This window comes from Epinephelus moara, chromosome 24 (assembly GCF_006386435.1).
Source record: "Epinephelus moara isolate mb chromosome 24, YSFRI_EMoa_1.0, whole genome shotgun sequence".
Taxonomy (NCBI): Eukaryota; Metazoa; Chordata; class Actinopteri; order Perciformes; family Serranidae; genus Epinephelus; species Epinephelus moara.
In genome coordinates, this window is record NC_065529.1 from 7,166,917 (window position 1) to 7,180,610 (window position 13,694).

The window sequence follows — 13,694 nt, forward strand, 5'->3', positions numbered from 1 at the left end:
AAAATGGGCACTATATGGGACTGTCCACAGGTTCCATACTAGCCCTGTGACATTTGTCCACATGGGTGGGTTTACCCAAGTGGGCCCCTGATAAGAGGCCCGTTATGGACCCATACCCACTTTGCACCCAGGTAGCCCCAGAATGACCCATGTGGGGCTATCTTGGGCAAACCCACCCATGTAGGCAAGTGGCATGGGGCGAATATGGAACACATGGACAATCCAATACAGGGCCCATTTTAGCCCATTTACTACCCACATGGGTCTCACATAAAAATGCTGGCTGGGAAATGAAGCCAATGTCCTCACTGACCCATCTTCAAGCCGTTAAATCAGCTTTCTGATAAGGAAAGGTGAGATGAAATGTGGACCACTGACCACTAGATGTATTGAGAGACCTGGATACAGCATTGGCAGCAGGCTCCTGTTCATTCCTATGACAGTTGCTCAGTGGCACAGGAAGTAAAAAATAAAGCTCTATTTCCGTGGTATGAAATTACCCAGATGATCAGCACTGCTTCCACATCATTTGGCCCATAGAGCAGGTTTACTAGAGACTTACAGCCGCTGACCACATCCATGCACACCCGAGTGCGCCTGAGTGGTCAACTTCTGCCGGCAAAGCAGCTGGTTTCTGCTTTAGCGCTCAGCTACCTTGAATAGTGATAAAAATAACTTAATCTTGTTGCTCTTTTAGACTTTCTAAATGTCATTGGAAAAAAATGGATTAAACCTTGATATTGGAACAATCATTTTGAGGGGGTTCTGACACTCAAAAAACTGATATCCACTGATTTACAGACGTCTCTTACACAATGTAAGTCTATGGGCAAAGAGTCTTTCTGGGCCAGACCCTGGAAATGGCAGGACCACTGTTTGGCCACTACAACAATTGGCCTCAAACTTTCTGGGGGCCTGGTGGACCATAATTTCCTGGTGGCAATTGTAATGAAGCCCCTGCCGTACATTTAGTGATGTCGCCAGACTTGTTGTTTTATTATCTTGGTTGATAAGCCTACATGAATACAATTGATCGCTACCCCTGCGCTGTCGAAGCTTTGAGTATTCACGGCAGGGGCGATTGCTCTGAGACAAGAAGGGAGACTGAACTTCCCCTAAAATTTCATAGAAGAAATGGTCGAATATGCACTATTGAATTTACATAAAAATAAGAATCTACATTGCATTAAACGTGGATGGGATGCGTTTAACATCATGACTATGATGTTCAAACGTTAGCTGTTCATCACCAGTTTTCAAACACGACCTCCCTGTCATACAATCTCTTGTCAGCATGGTGGACACGGAGCCTCCAAGCATTCCTATGAGACAACGCTGAGCAGGTCTTTTTTCATGCAGTGTTCAGGGTCATTGGAGAAATGCGACAAAATCGTGACTACCAGGGAGGCTCAGCTTCTCTGGGACCTAATGGAGTGGTAGACGGGAGAGGACGCTTGGTGTATGCATGATGATTGGAGGAATTGTCTAAAAGGCTGAAACCTATGCATGATGATTGGAGGAATTGTCTAAAAGGCTGAAACCCTTTGTGATTGACAGCGCTTTTGAAATACACACCGGCATCGTGGCATTTCAAGCTCATTTATATAGCTCATTTTAGCTCATTTATATAGCTCATTTTCACCATTTAAGACTCAGCTCAGCTGTTTAAACCCATCTGAAAATCTTTGAGGTGTGTTTTGCTGTGGTTCTATGGCATGAGTGTGGTAGAAAAACAGCTTCAATTAAATGTTCCTTTTATAAGTTACTGCCTCGCTACAACATGACACATTTTATGATGTAAACTTAAAGTGAGCTTCCCCTGTTTGAAAGACCAGTAGCCGCCACTGATTAACGGGTAGTTATCACTTACGCTTCAAAATTCAGGACAGCCCACGTGAAAATGAAGCTCTTACTTTTATTTCACAAATAAAGAAATTGTGAAGACAACAGTGTTTTGTCTGTTATATAAGTAGAGAAAAATTCTCCTAGCTGCTATGCAACAGAAAATGTCACAGGCTTATGCTAATAACATTAACATGCTGTATTTGCAGGGAAAATGATCTGTCTAGAATAAGAAGTGTTTTGTCTGTGAGTTCTAATGGAGCAAAACTTGTACTTTTGTTGAATACTGTCACTGTTAAGCCTAGTTGTGTGTGTGTTTTTTAGGTGTGTTGATTAAATAAATCAGCGTTTACTGCACTTCGTAGAAACTTAAGACTAGAAATCCCACTGCCAACTAATGTTTGGTGGTGTAATTGCAGAGCGACACAGACAAACCAACGTACAAGTATAAATGCTCACAATGGCATTGGCCACTTGCATAGGCTCCTTTGTAGGCTACAGACTATATATAACTATAAATTAGCCTTAATTGTGGATGTGGGTATGGTTTGTGCCTTAACCATTGGGGCTACAAGGTACCCCATGAACTTCCCTCTTTTTGTTTCTTGGACTGTTTCCTTACAGCAAAGTTGCAACAGGACATTTTGACATGAAAACATCACTAGGAAATACCCACTTGATCTGGCTAACTATTTTTGCATTTAACATTTTGCACAGACTGTGGATTTTAATGGATATAATGCCAATCTTAAAACATGGCAATACAAGATTTGGAATCTGTTACTGTATTTTCTTACTAAATTAACCTCAAAGTTTGAAATACTCTAGACCAGGGGTGTCCAAACATTTTTGGATGGGGGCCAGAAAAAACGACGTGAAAATAACTGGGGGCCAACTGATTCTCGCATCAAATGGGTTTACAAATAAAAGTGAGACAAATGCAACCATTTTTATCTTTTAATGAACTATTACTACGTGATGCCTGTCTACAAACTGTATGATAGTCCTATCATTGTGAGGAGAAGGGTAAGTGATCTTGCTCGATTAACCATTATTGTGTTAAAGCCACAATTACCTATCTGGAAATTTTACGCTTTTCTTTGTTTAGGTTAAAATGCTATTAATAAGGTGATGGTACACTAAAATGTAAGTGAATTCCACCAGAGATAAAAACTCATAATTATATACCATTCTCATATGGTTCTAAGAAAACTCCGACCAATCAGGTCCCGGAGGCGGGAGTTGTGGATGTTCAAATTTTTTCTAAGTGCTGTGTGAAATGCAAGAAAGGTAAGAGTTGCTTTAAGGGCCACATATGGTATATTTTGAAAGTTAAGCTGAGGGCCGATTAAAATTGGTCTGCGGGCCACAATTGGCCCCAAGGCCAGACTTTGAACATGCCTGTTCTAGACTGAACTTTTGTTTTATGGACTTAAACAGTATTTTTTTATTATTATCAATCAATTTGTATGGGCCTTTGTAGATTTTTTCTGTATCATACATGAAAGCAGTCTGTGGTGGACTCTTATGAGTGGATAGTGACAGGCAGTCTTGGAGAAAAGGTTGACAATAGGTGCAGGTAAGGCTGTGGAAACCTGCTTTTATGAAAATAATAGCTAACTTGTATTTAGCTTGGTTTTTGCCCTATATTTCTATTTCTGTGTACTAAGAGCAACAAAACACATGAAGTCTTTTTTTTTATGTGTACACATGGCCAGAAAAGCTGATTCTGATTCTGATAAGGTGCATCCCAAAATTCATATCCTGACCCACAGATAATTATTGAGCATGACATCTTTAGTTATGTATTTATTTTAATCCTTCCACCCTCTGCAAGGGAGGCAGAGCAGGGATGCCAATGGAGGGGACAGATACACCACAGCAGTTACTGCTGTGTAATTGACACAGCAGTATGTGTTCCCAGCTGTATTTAAGAAAGCTGACAGTGTTCCTGGGATGTTCTTAACTCCTCACCCACCTAGCTCGACCAGAACAGAGTCCCCTCTGATTGAAACACCAGCTGTCAATGCTGAATAGTGAACTGATTTCAAGGTGAGGTTGTGTCCACACTAACTCAAAGACATTTGAAAAATAAAACTGTTTCCTCTCCATTTTAGCCTTCCATCTACTGTGTGGCAGTGTCTTCCTCTATCAAAAAACCAGAATGAATGAATTAGAAAATGTCAGTCTCACTGTGTCATTCTGACTTTTGGAAGACTGAGGAACATCAGGAGGCCAACTTTCTGTCACCTACAATTTGCTCATTTTGTCAGTTTAGCTCATGAGTCAGTCCAGGTGTTGTCACAGACATGCACCATCTTTCTGTGCCTGTTGTCTGACACCTGCGCAATAGTATTGCAGTAATTTGCTGATGGGTCTCCATCCAGCAGTCGAGAACTTATTGTTAGCCTTTGTTAACAGGTAGAAGAAATGATCCTTTGTCAAAATCAATCTTGTGCTGATACATTTGTCTGATAACACAAACAGTAATATGTCAGTGGCAACAGCTGGATTTTATGATCAGAGTCAGAGGAGGAAAAACTGATCATCAGCCTACGTTTGTCATAATCAAGCGGCAACCTCCAGGGCTGAAAAATGGAGCCGATGTGGAAGTGAGCCAATCCTCACAGACCCCCAGGTTAAAATGCTCAACTTTACGACACAAATTAACATGTTTAACGGGATGTGAATTTTTGAATAACTTACCTGTTCAAGTATTATTGAGTAGGGTTGGGTATCGTTTGAATTTTAGCGATTCTGATTCCGATTCCGATTCCGATTCCGCTTTCTGATTCCGGTTCCTAACGATTCTCGATTCCGATTCTTTGAGGGGCGGGGTCAAAAAATGTCAAATGCTTATTTCACACAATTTTTATTTTTTTTTAATACACCTTTCCACAAATTGACTCACATTCAGTCAGTCATTCACATTCTGCAGGGACAAATTGACTCACATTCAGTCAGTCATTCACATTCTGCAGGGAACTAGCAGGTATAAAAAACCCAGAATAGAAACAGTTCAAGAAAATAAGCATATCTCAAGCCTTCTCAGGCAGTATATGTGAACGTCCAGCAGATTGTGTTTCCCGCATTAAAGAAAACTTATTCACCCGGTGTAAAGGAGGCCTGCATGGAACAAGCAGGTATAAAAACTCCCCACATTAACAGTTTTTGTTCAGAAAAATAAGCATATCTGCCTTCTCAAGCAGTATACGTGAACGTTCAGCACAGATTGTGTTTCCCGCAGTGGAGAAAACTCGTTCACTTGGTGTAGAGGAGGCCTGTACACATAAAAATAAAAAGGCCATGTCTGACAAACAAGGATCCTGGCTGACGGAGGAGGACGAGGCTTGTGAGGAGGAGGAAGGCCGGCGCAACATGTCAAACACGGTACATTCTTTGATTTGTATACCGTGCTGCTGGCGAAGATGTTTTGCCATATTCGTGGTGCATCCTCCATTGCACGAAATACGTTTGTCACAAGTGTTGCACTGTGCCGAACAGTCATCTGTTTTGACAAAATGAAGCCACACTTTAGAGCGCCTGCTGCGCTCCATGATGGCGAACAACTTACGTTATACAGGTTCATATCTTGTTTTCAACAAAGAAAATATCCATGTGCAGTCCAAACAGAACGGTGTACCGCGAGAAGCTGGGGGTAGACGCAGCTGCGCATGCGTTTTTAACAGAAACGAGTGTGTGCGGCGAGGGACAATTTTTAGGAATTGAAAAGCAGAACCGAAATTAAAATTTCTTAATGATTCAGGTGGAACCGAAAATTCGGAACCGGTTCTAATTTGGAACCGGTTCTCAGGACCCAACCCTATTATTGAGGCTAAAAGTTATGCATAATTAAAGGCGTGGCCACTTTGAGTGACAGGTGGGTACTGTCTGTTGACAAATCGCTACCAAGGCGACAATGTTGGTTAGATAACGTAAGCCTTAGAGGCTGACATTTTTTCAGGAATCCTGTGGGTGGCAGGATGCTTGTGGAATTCATGCAGTATGGGAGTCAATTTTACCTTTCATTATGTGACTGGGATGGGACAGGAAATAAAAGTAAACCGGAGCGGGTGGCACAGAAATCATAGTAACAATACTGAGCTAGCAATGTGAAGGCGGCAGCTGTTAGTTTCCACAGAGCATAGGAAAGTATGTGTGAGCACATTATTTATATTAAGCATGTGAGGTAAAATTGATCGTTTGTAAAGACAGTATTATTGGGACTGCGATGTTAATTTCCATTAGCACATTAACAGTAATTCCCATTATGTGTTAGCATCAAGCTAACTGACAATGTGCCAGTTATCTGCCACGACTGTAGCAGTCAGCTTAAAAATAAGGTTTATTATCAAGTAGTTTTTCACTCACAAGGAATTTGCCTTGGTGTTCGGTGTATAAAATAAATATACAGTAAACGTATTAATAAGAAATAAAATTAAGGCCAAAGTACTGCAACAGATGAGAACATATAGAATAAAAAAAAAAAATACAATATAAATGAGAAAAAGATACTATAAAAAATGTAACAAATACGTACAACAGGATGGGACAGGAGTTATTCCTCTAGAACTGGGACGTGACATGATTTTATTTATTTTTTTAAACTGTCCTGGGATTGGGATAGGACAGGATAGGAGATTCTTTTTGTGGGAGTGGGACAGGTGTCCCACCCTCTAGTAACCATCGAGAAACCCCAGATTCACAGAATTATAGGCTAGCTGTTGCTTTCTCTATTTCTCTATGTGTTGTCACTTCATAAAAATAAACAGTAACATTTTGGTTGGCTAAAAAAGTCTTGTTCAGTGTTTGGTTATACTAAAAGACCCTCTAGGGCAGTGGTTCCCAAATTTTCTATCCAAATAAATAAATTAATAAGCTTTTAATATAACTCTTACCTTTATTTGTTTTTGACACAAATGAATTTAATTTTGACATAACACATTCAAATTATTACACCCCTTAAAATCGAGAGGGCTTCGCGACCCCCCATGGCTCTTTGGCGCCCCCCTAAGGGGGTCGAGCCCCCACCCCCTCCCCCCGGTTGGGAACCATTGGTCTAGGGCATTGAATACTCAGTTTTTCAGGTAAGTACATTTTTATGTCAATGGTTTTAGTCCTATTTTTTGCTAGCAATAATAAGCATTAGCTTTAGTATTATCGCAATTAACCATAGCTGTAAAAGCAGAATCAATCAATCAATCAATCAATCAATCAATCAATCAATCAATCACAATGCTAACTAAGCTAACAGCCAGCCTTAGGGTTATCTCCACCCACTCATCCAAATATGGTCACTTCTGTCTCCAAAAGTCTAAGATGCTGATGGCCAAAATGACAAACTCGAGACCCCAAAACAGGAGTCCACCAACCATTGGGTGACATCACATAGGCTACATCCATTACAGTACTGTACTTATACAGTACAGTACTGTACTTATACAGTACAGTATAAGGCTAATAACCTGTGGAGTGGAGCGCTGTCCTGCCAACAAAGGATGAAAGAGAGAGAAGGACACAGACAGGCTGAGATAGATGGCACAAGATCTAAGTAGAGAGTATAATGTTGTTATTGTCATTTCCGGTCCTTTTTTTTTTTTATGACATTCTGAACTGTCAAACTTAAGACCATTGCAACATACTTTGGTAATACTGAACTTATGGTCATAGAAAAAAAGAAAATTTTACTTAAAGAAAAAGAGAGATGGTTTAAAACAAGGAGTGACAGAGAGAGCACCACAGAGTGTGGATGTTATTAGTTACTGCGCAGGTTAAGATTTAAAATTCAACATGAAATATACTCATGAAAATCACTGCTATCAGATTGAAATTGTGTATCTCTCATACACACATTCACACATACACACTTTCACACATACACACAGTAACAGCCGGCCCTTAGCAACACCCTTTTTTTCCCCCCGGCTGATTCACCCTCGACTGTTTCGCTAAGGAAACTAAATACGAGGGCACAGAGGGTTATGTTGTTCTGAAATCTACGTTAGCCTATTGCACTTTACATTTGCATAACAACATCAAATGTTTTAGAGACAGTGCTTATACATACTGAAGCACTACTTAAGGCTGCGTGGGCGTGCAGGTTGTCCTCTCTCTCTCTCTCTCTCTCCCTCTCTCTCTCTCTCTCTCTCTCTCACTCTCTCTCACTCTCTCTCACTCACTCACACTCTCTCTCTGAGCAGCTCGCCCGTTCCGGCCATTATGAAGATAACACCTATTGTGAATTATATAAACTCTCCAAACTATGCCTATTGTCTCCAGCCGAACAAGAGTCTTTGTAATCACAGTAACTTCAAGTTTCACTTTACTTTTTCAACTTAACACAATCTTTCAAGGTAACTTCTTTTTCTGCTGAATTCCTGTCTTTGAAAAGACATGTATAAAATGTCAAAATATAGTCTCTGTAAATATTGAATTTGCATGGACAATAACAATACAAAGTTTAGAAAAGGAACCTTCCATGGTATTAAAGTAAAAGTGCCAAGAAATGTTGCAAGGTCTCCAATTTTGTGACAACACAAAGACTCACCACAGCATTGTTATGACAAGGAAACATTATGGAGAACTTGAAATATTGCTTTAACCATCTGTTTGGTTTTCCTAGTCAGCAGGAAAGGTTAAAATAAGTTCTACTCAAAACAGGGCAAAGTAAGCTTACAAGTATTTTGGTAAAAGGATATTGCAATTATATGGTTTGTCTCTTAAAATGACTAGGTTACTGAACCCAAGAACTCCTGTTTTATATCCATGCTTTATCTGTGTTTTTAATTTGCACCTTGAGCTGAGAAAATGCAATTATGTTCTGCTGTGTATCCCCATGTGTATGGTCTTGCATGATGAATAAAGTTATCACGGATCAACCTCATACCTTTCAAGACTTATTTTGCCATAGTGGCTTTTCATTTATTTTATTTTGAGATATAAATTGTAACTTTTCCACACAATAATGTCTAAAAACAGCCAGACCAATGTTATATATTTTGTTGAATTATGTACTTGACTTATCCCAAATGTTTCCAACAATGTTTAAACCCAGACAAATCTGTAATTCTAATCAAGGACGTGGTCCATGTCCTTAGGCTGCCATTGCATGAGTCAAGGTTGTGGTTGTCTGCTAAAGAAGCTGTCATTTTATGTTTATATTTTAACCAGATGAGGGATTTTAGTAAGGGTGAAATAATACGCGTATTTGTATTAAGCTGTTTGGTATGAGGCTTCCAGTTTGGTAAATATTACAAACAGAACGATACATCAAACTTATCCTTCTTCACTTGGAAAATAAAATATACCGGCCAGTTGCTCTCACAGCGGTGATCATGAAATGCTTTGAGAGACTTATACTGCCCTACATTAAACACACTACACACAGCCCTCACACACCTGGAACACCCCAACAGTTATGTCCGGATGCTGTTCATCGACTGCAGCTTGGCATTCAACTCCCTCAATCCAAATAAACTGATCGGCAAACTGCAAACACTCGGTCTGGGAGTCCTTCTCTGTCACTGCATTAAAGACTTTCTAACCAAAAGACCCCAGCACATCAGGATCGGCCACCGCATCCTCCACTATCATTCTCAAAACCGGCATCCCCCAAGGCTACATCCTCAGTCCAGCCTTCTACTCGTTTTTTTACCCACAACTGCACTCCCTCTCACAACACCAATGGCCTTATCAAATTCCAATGACACAACCTTAGTGGGACTCATATCAAACAATAATGAAAGAACTTACAGGGAAGAAGTCCAGACCCTGTGCGCCTGAAGCAGGGACAACGACCTCATCCTCAATACAAAAAAAATTAAAGAAATGATAATAGACTTTAGGAAAAACAAAAAACTCATCACATTGGACTGCACATTAACGGGGAAGAGTTGGAGAGGGTTGCAAGCTTTAAGTTCCTGGTGGTTCACATAGCTGAGGACCTGATCTGGAGTCTGAGCACCTCCCACATCATCAAAAGAGCCCAGCAAAGGATGTTCTTTCTAAGGACCCTGAAACGTATCAGGCTTCCTCATGAACTTCTGATCTGCTTTTGCCACTGCACAATCAGGAGCATAATAACTTTCTGCTGTACTGTGTGGTACTCCGGCTGCACTGCAGCTGAAAAGAAAGACCTGGAACAGGTTGAAAAGATGGCTGAGAAGATCTTCGGCTTCCCCCTACCACATCTTTGTGAAATCCACTCAGGCCATCTTTTCACACAGGCCACAAACATAAGGTTGGACCCCTCACACCCCTGACACCCCGTCTTTATCACCCTTTCCTTGGGCAGACTGAGAACCCCCATCACGCGTACAAACAGGCCACGGAAAAGTTTTTTCCCCAGAGCTGTGGACAGACTTCAGAGACTATAGATTTGGTAAAGTCTAGGTAGTCTAGTCTATAGGTAAGTCTGTGCCATGTTTTTTTTTCCCTACAGTAAACTTAACTTCAGTAACTTTACTTGCATAAACTTTACAATATTAGTGGGGTGCTAATTCTTAGGATAACGTGAACTATTGTGCTTACATTTTTTTGTAGGACATCTTATGAACATTTCCACGAGGATATGTTGATCTGCATCACAATGGTCGGTAACGTTACTTGAAACATGTCAACTCATTTACGCTGACATCAACTCAGTGTCTTAATTGGTGGAATTCGATGACAACAAGGATGAACACAAACACCACATGCTTACATAATCCATGAAGCATTTAGGCAGCCACTCCCAACTAATTAAAACAGGGAAAAAGAAATCACTGTGGCTATTGATAACATTACATATAGTTGCAAATATGAGACCTTGCTCTGTAGTGGGAAAGACAGGCTTTAGGAACATGCTTAATGTGACTGATTCGATAAAATATTCCTTCATGAGCCTATTTCAGCCAGACCATTTTCAATACATAAAAAAAAGAGAAAATTTCTCTGGGATTTCATAAGGAGAATTGATTCTTTTATTTGATTTTTATATAACTACAATACTACATCCAATATTTTATTGGGGAAATGTTTGTTTTATATTCTGCTCAGGAGACACCCCAGAAGATGGGTCACTTATTGTTCAAAGCCAAAAAATATCATACGTTATGATTTGACAAATAAATTGAAATAACAGAAACAAATAAAAATAAAAAGATTTCATAATCAAGTAAATTTCTCTGGCATTACTACTTTTTTTTCACTGTATCAAAAATGTACCATAGTGTGATCCCACAGTGTCATATTAAACAGAACTGTGAATTTTGTAAGCTGTTGCACCATTAACCTTAAGTTATCAGAGAAATGAGGTAAGCATGTTATAGCTGCAGCTCTGCTCTGGCCCTTGCCATGCTGAACAGGAAAGGAGATACAGCAATTTTCATTTGTTTAAATCACCAGGTCGCTTTGTTTTGGAGGGGAGACCTCTGTGAATAATTTGGCTCCCAATAAAAACCTAAACATCTGGATCTTAATTATTGCTACTATTACTGCCTAATCACCTGGTTTGATTACTTTGGAGAGGAAGACACCTTTAAGGATAATTCAGCTCCCGGTAAAAAAAACACTCCTGAACCATGAACACTGAAGGAATCCTAACCGAGACAAACTGACTGTAAAGACGGCACTGTTCCCTCTTTTGTTATTGTTTTGATTGAAAGAGCCCTAGCATAAAAAAAATGACATATCATCCTATCATTACATATCATTATCACAACATCATTTTCCATTGTGATATGAGGTGATACAGATCATTATTATCATTATTTCTATCAGCATGTAATGTAACTAATTCATATTGGGTTGACTAGCACTGAGACAGCACTAGTTAAAATTACAAATGATCTTCTGATTGCTTCAGACAAAGGACTCGTCTCTGTACTTGTTTTATTAGATCTTAGTGCGGCATTTAACATAATTGACCATCAAATTCTGCTACAGAGACTGGAACATGTAATTGGCCTAATAGGTTCGGCACTAAGCTGGTTTAAATCTTATTTATCTGATCGTTTTCAGTTCGTTCATGTTAATGATGAATCATCTCTACATACTAGAATTTGTTTTGGAGTTCCACAAGGTTCTGTGCTTGGACCAATCCTATTCACTCTATATATGCTTCCTTTAGGTAACATCATTAGAAATCACTCTGTAAATTTCCATTGTTATGCGGATGATACTCAATTGTATTTACTGATAAAGCCAAAAGAAACTGATCAATTAACTAAATTCCATAACTGCCTTAAAGACATAAAAACTTGGATGAGCACCAATTTCCTGATGTTAAATTCAGACAAACGTGAAGTTACTGTTCTTGACCCCAAACAACTCAGAGACTCTTTATCTGATGATATAGTTTCCCTGGATGGCATTGCTCTGGCCTCTAGCACTACCATTAGAAACCTCGGAGTAATATTTGACCAAAATTTGTCCTTTAATTCTCATTTAAAACAAACCTCACGGACTGCGTTTTTTCATCTGCATAATATTGCAAAAATTAGGCCTATCCTGACCCGAAAAGATGCAGAAAAATTGGTCCACGCTTTTGTTACCTCAAGGCTGGATTACTGTAACTCCCTATTATCAGGTAGCTCTAGTAAGTCTTTTAAACTCTCCAGCTAATTCAAAATGCAGCAGCAAGTGTACTAACAGGAACTAAGAAACGAGATCATATTTCTCCTGTTTTTAGCTTCTCTGCACTGGCCCCTGTAAAATCCAGAATTGAATTTAAAATCCTACTGTTAACTTACAAAGCTCTAAATGGTCAAGCTCCATCATATCTTAGAGAGCTCATAGTGCCATATTATCCCACCAGAACACTGTGCTCTGAGAACACAGGGTTACTCGTGGTCCCTAAAGTCTCCAAAAGTAGATCAGGAGCCAGAGCCTTCAGCTATCAGGCACTGTGGAATCATCTTCCTGTTGCGGTCCGGGAGGCAGACACCGTCTCCACATTTAAGACTAGACTTAAGACTTTCCTCTTTGATAAAGCTTATAGTTAGGGTTGGCTCAGGCTTGCCCTGTACCAGCCCCTAGTTAGGCTGACTTAGGCCTAGTCTGCTGGGCGACCTCCTATAATACACCGAGCACTTTCTCTCCTCCTCTCTCTCTCCCTTGCTAACACTCATGTTCTGTTACTGCATCTCGCTAACTTGGCTGTACTGCATGTCACTAACTCAGCTTCTTTTCCGGAGCCTACTGCATGTCACTAACTCAGCTTCTTTTCCGGAGCCTTTGTGCTCCCCTGTCTCGCAGGTTAACTTATATCGCAGCTGTGCCTGGATAGTGTGACGTATGTTTTTGTGCTGCTGTCGTGGTCCTGCCTGATGCCTCCTGCTGCTATTACACATATGATTATTGTCACATATGTATACAGGGTTTCTGCAGGTATCAGCAAATCTAATTTAATGCTTTTTAATGCCCTTTTTAATGCCACTTTAAACAAATTTAATGCCCATGTCCAACTGCAGATATATGTATATACATATATATATACTGTATATATATGTATATATATATACATATATATAGACAAAATTGTAAGCATTTGACAATGCTAATCTTGAATATTTGAGAAAATCTAAATTTACATGAACTGTCACTCTATAGTGAATTAGAAATGGCTCACAAGCAGAGGTGGGTAGTAACGAGTTACATTTACTCATTTACATTTACTTGAGTAACTTTTTGGATAAATTGTACTTTTCAGAGAAGTTTTAATGCAAAATACTTTTTACTTTTACTTGAGTTATATTGTTTTAAAGCAACAATACTCTTACTTAAATATTTAAATATTTGGCTACTCTACCCACCTCTGAGTACATAATTACATACATACATATATATATATATATATATATATATATATATGT

The 13,694-nt window shown here is 39.5% G+C and overlaps 1 protein-coding gene across 5 annotated transcripts in view; it reads right to left on the minus strand.

Annotated features, from left to right (window-relative positions):
- fhit (fragile histidine triad diadenosine triphosphatase) overlaps nucleotides 1–13,694 on the minus strand; it is a 533,753-nt gene that overhangs the window by 35,711 nt on the left and 484,348 nt on the right. The window lies entirely within an intron of this gene.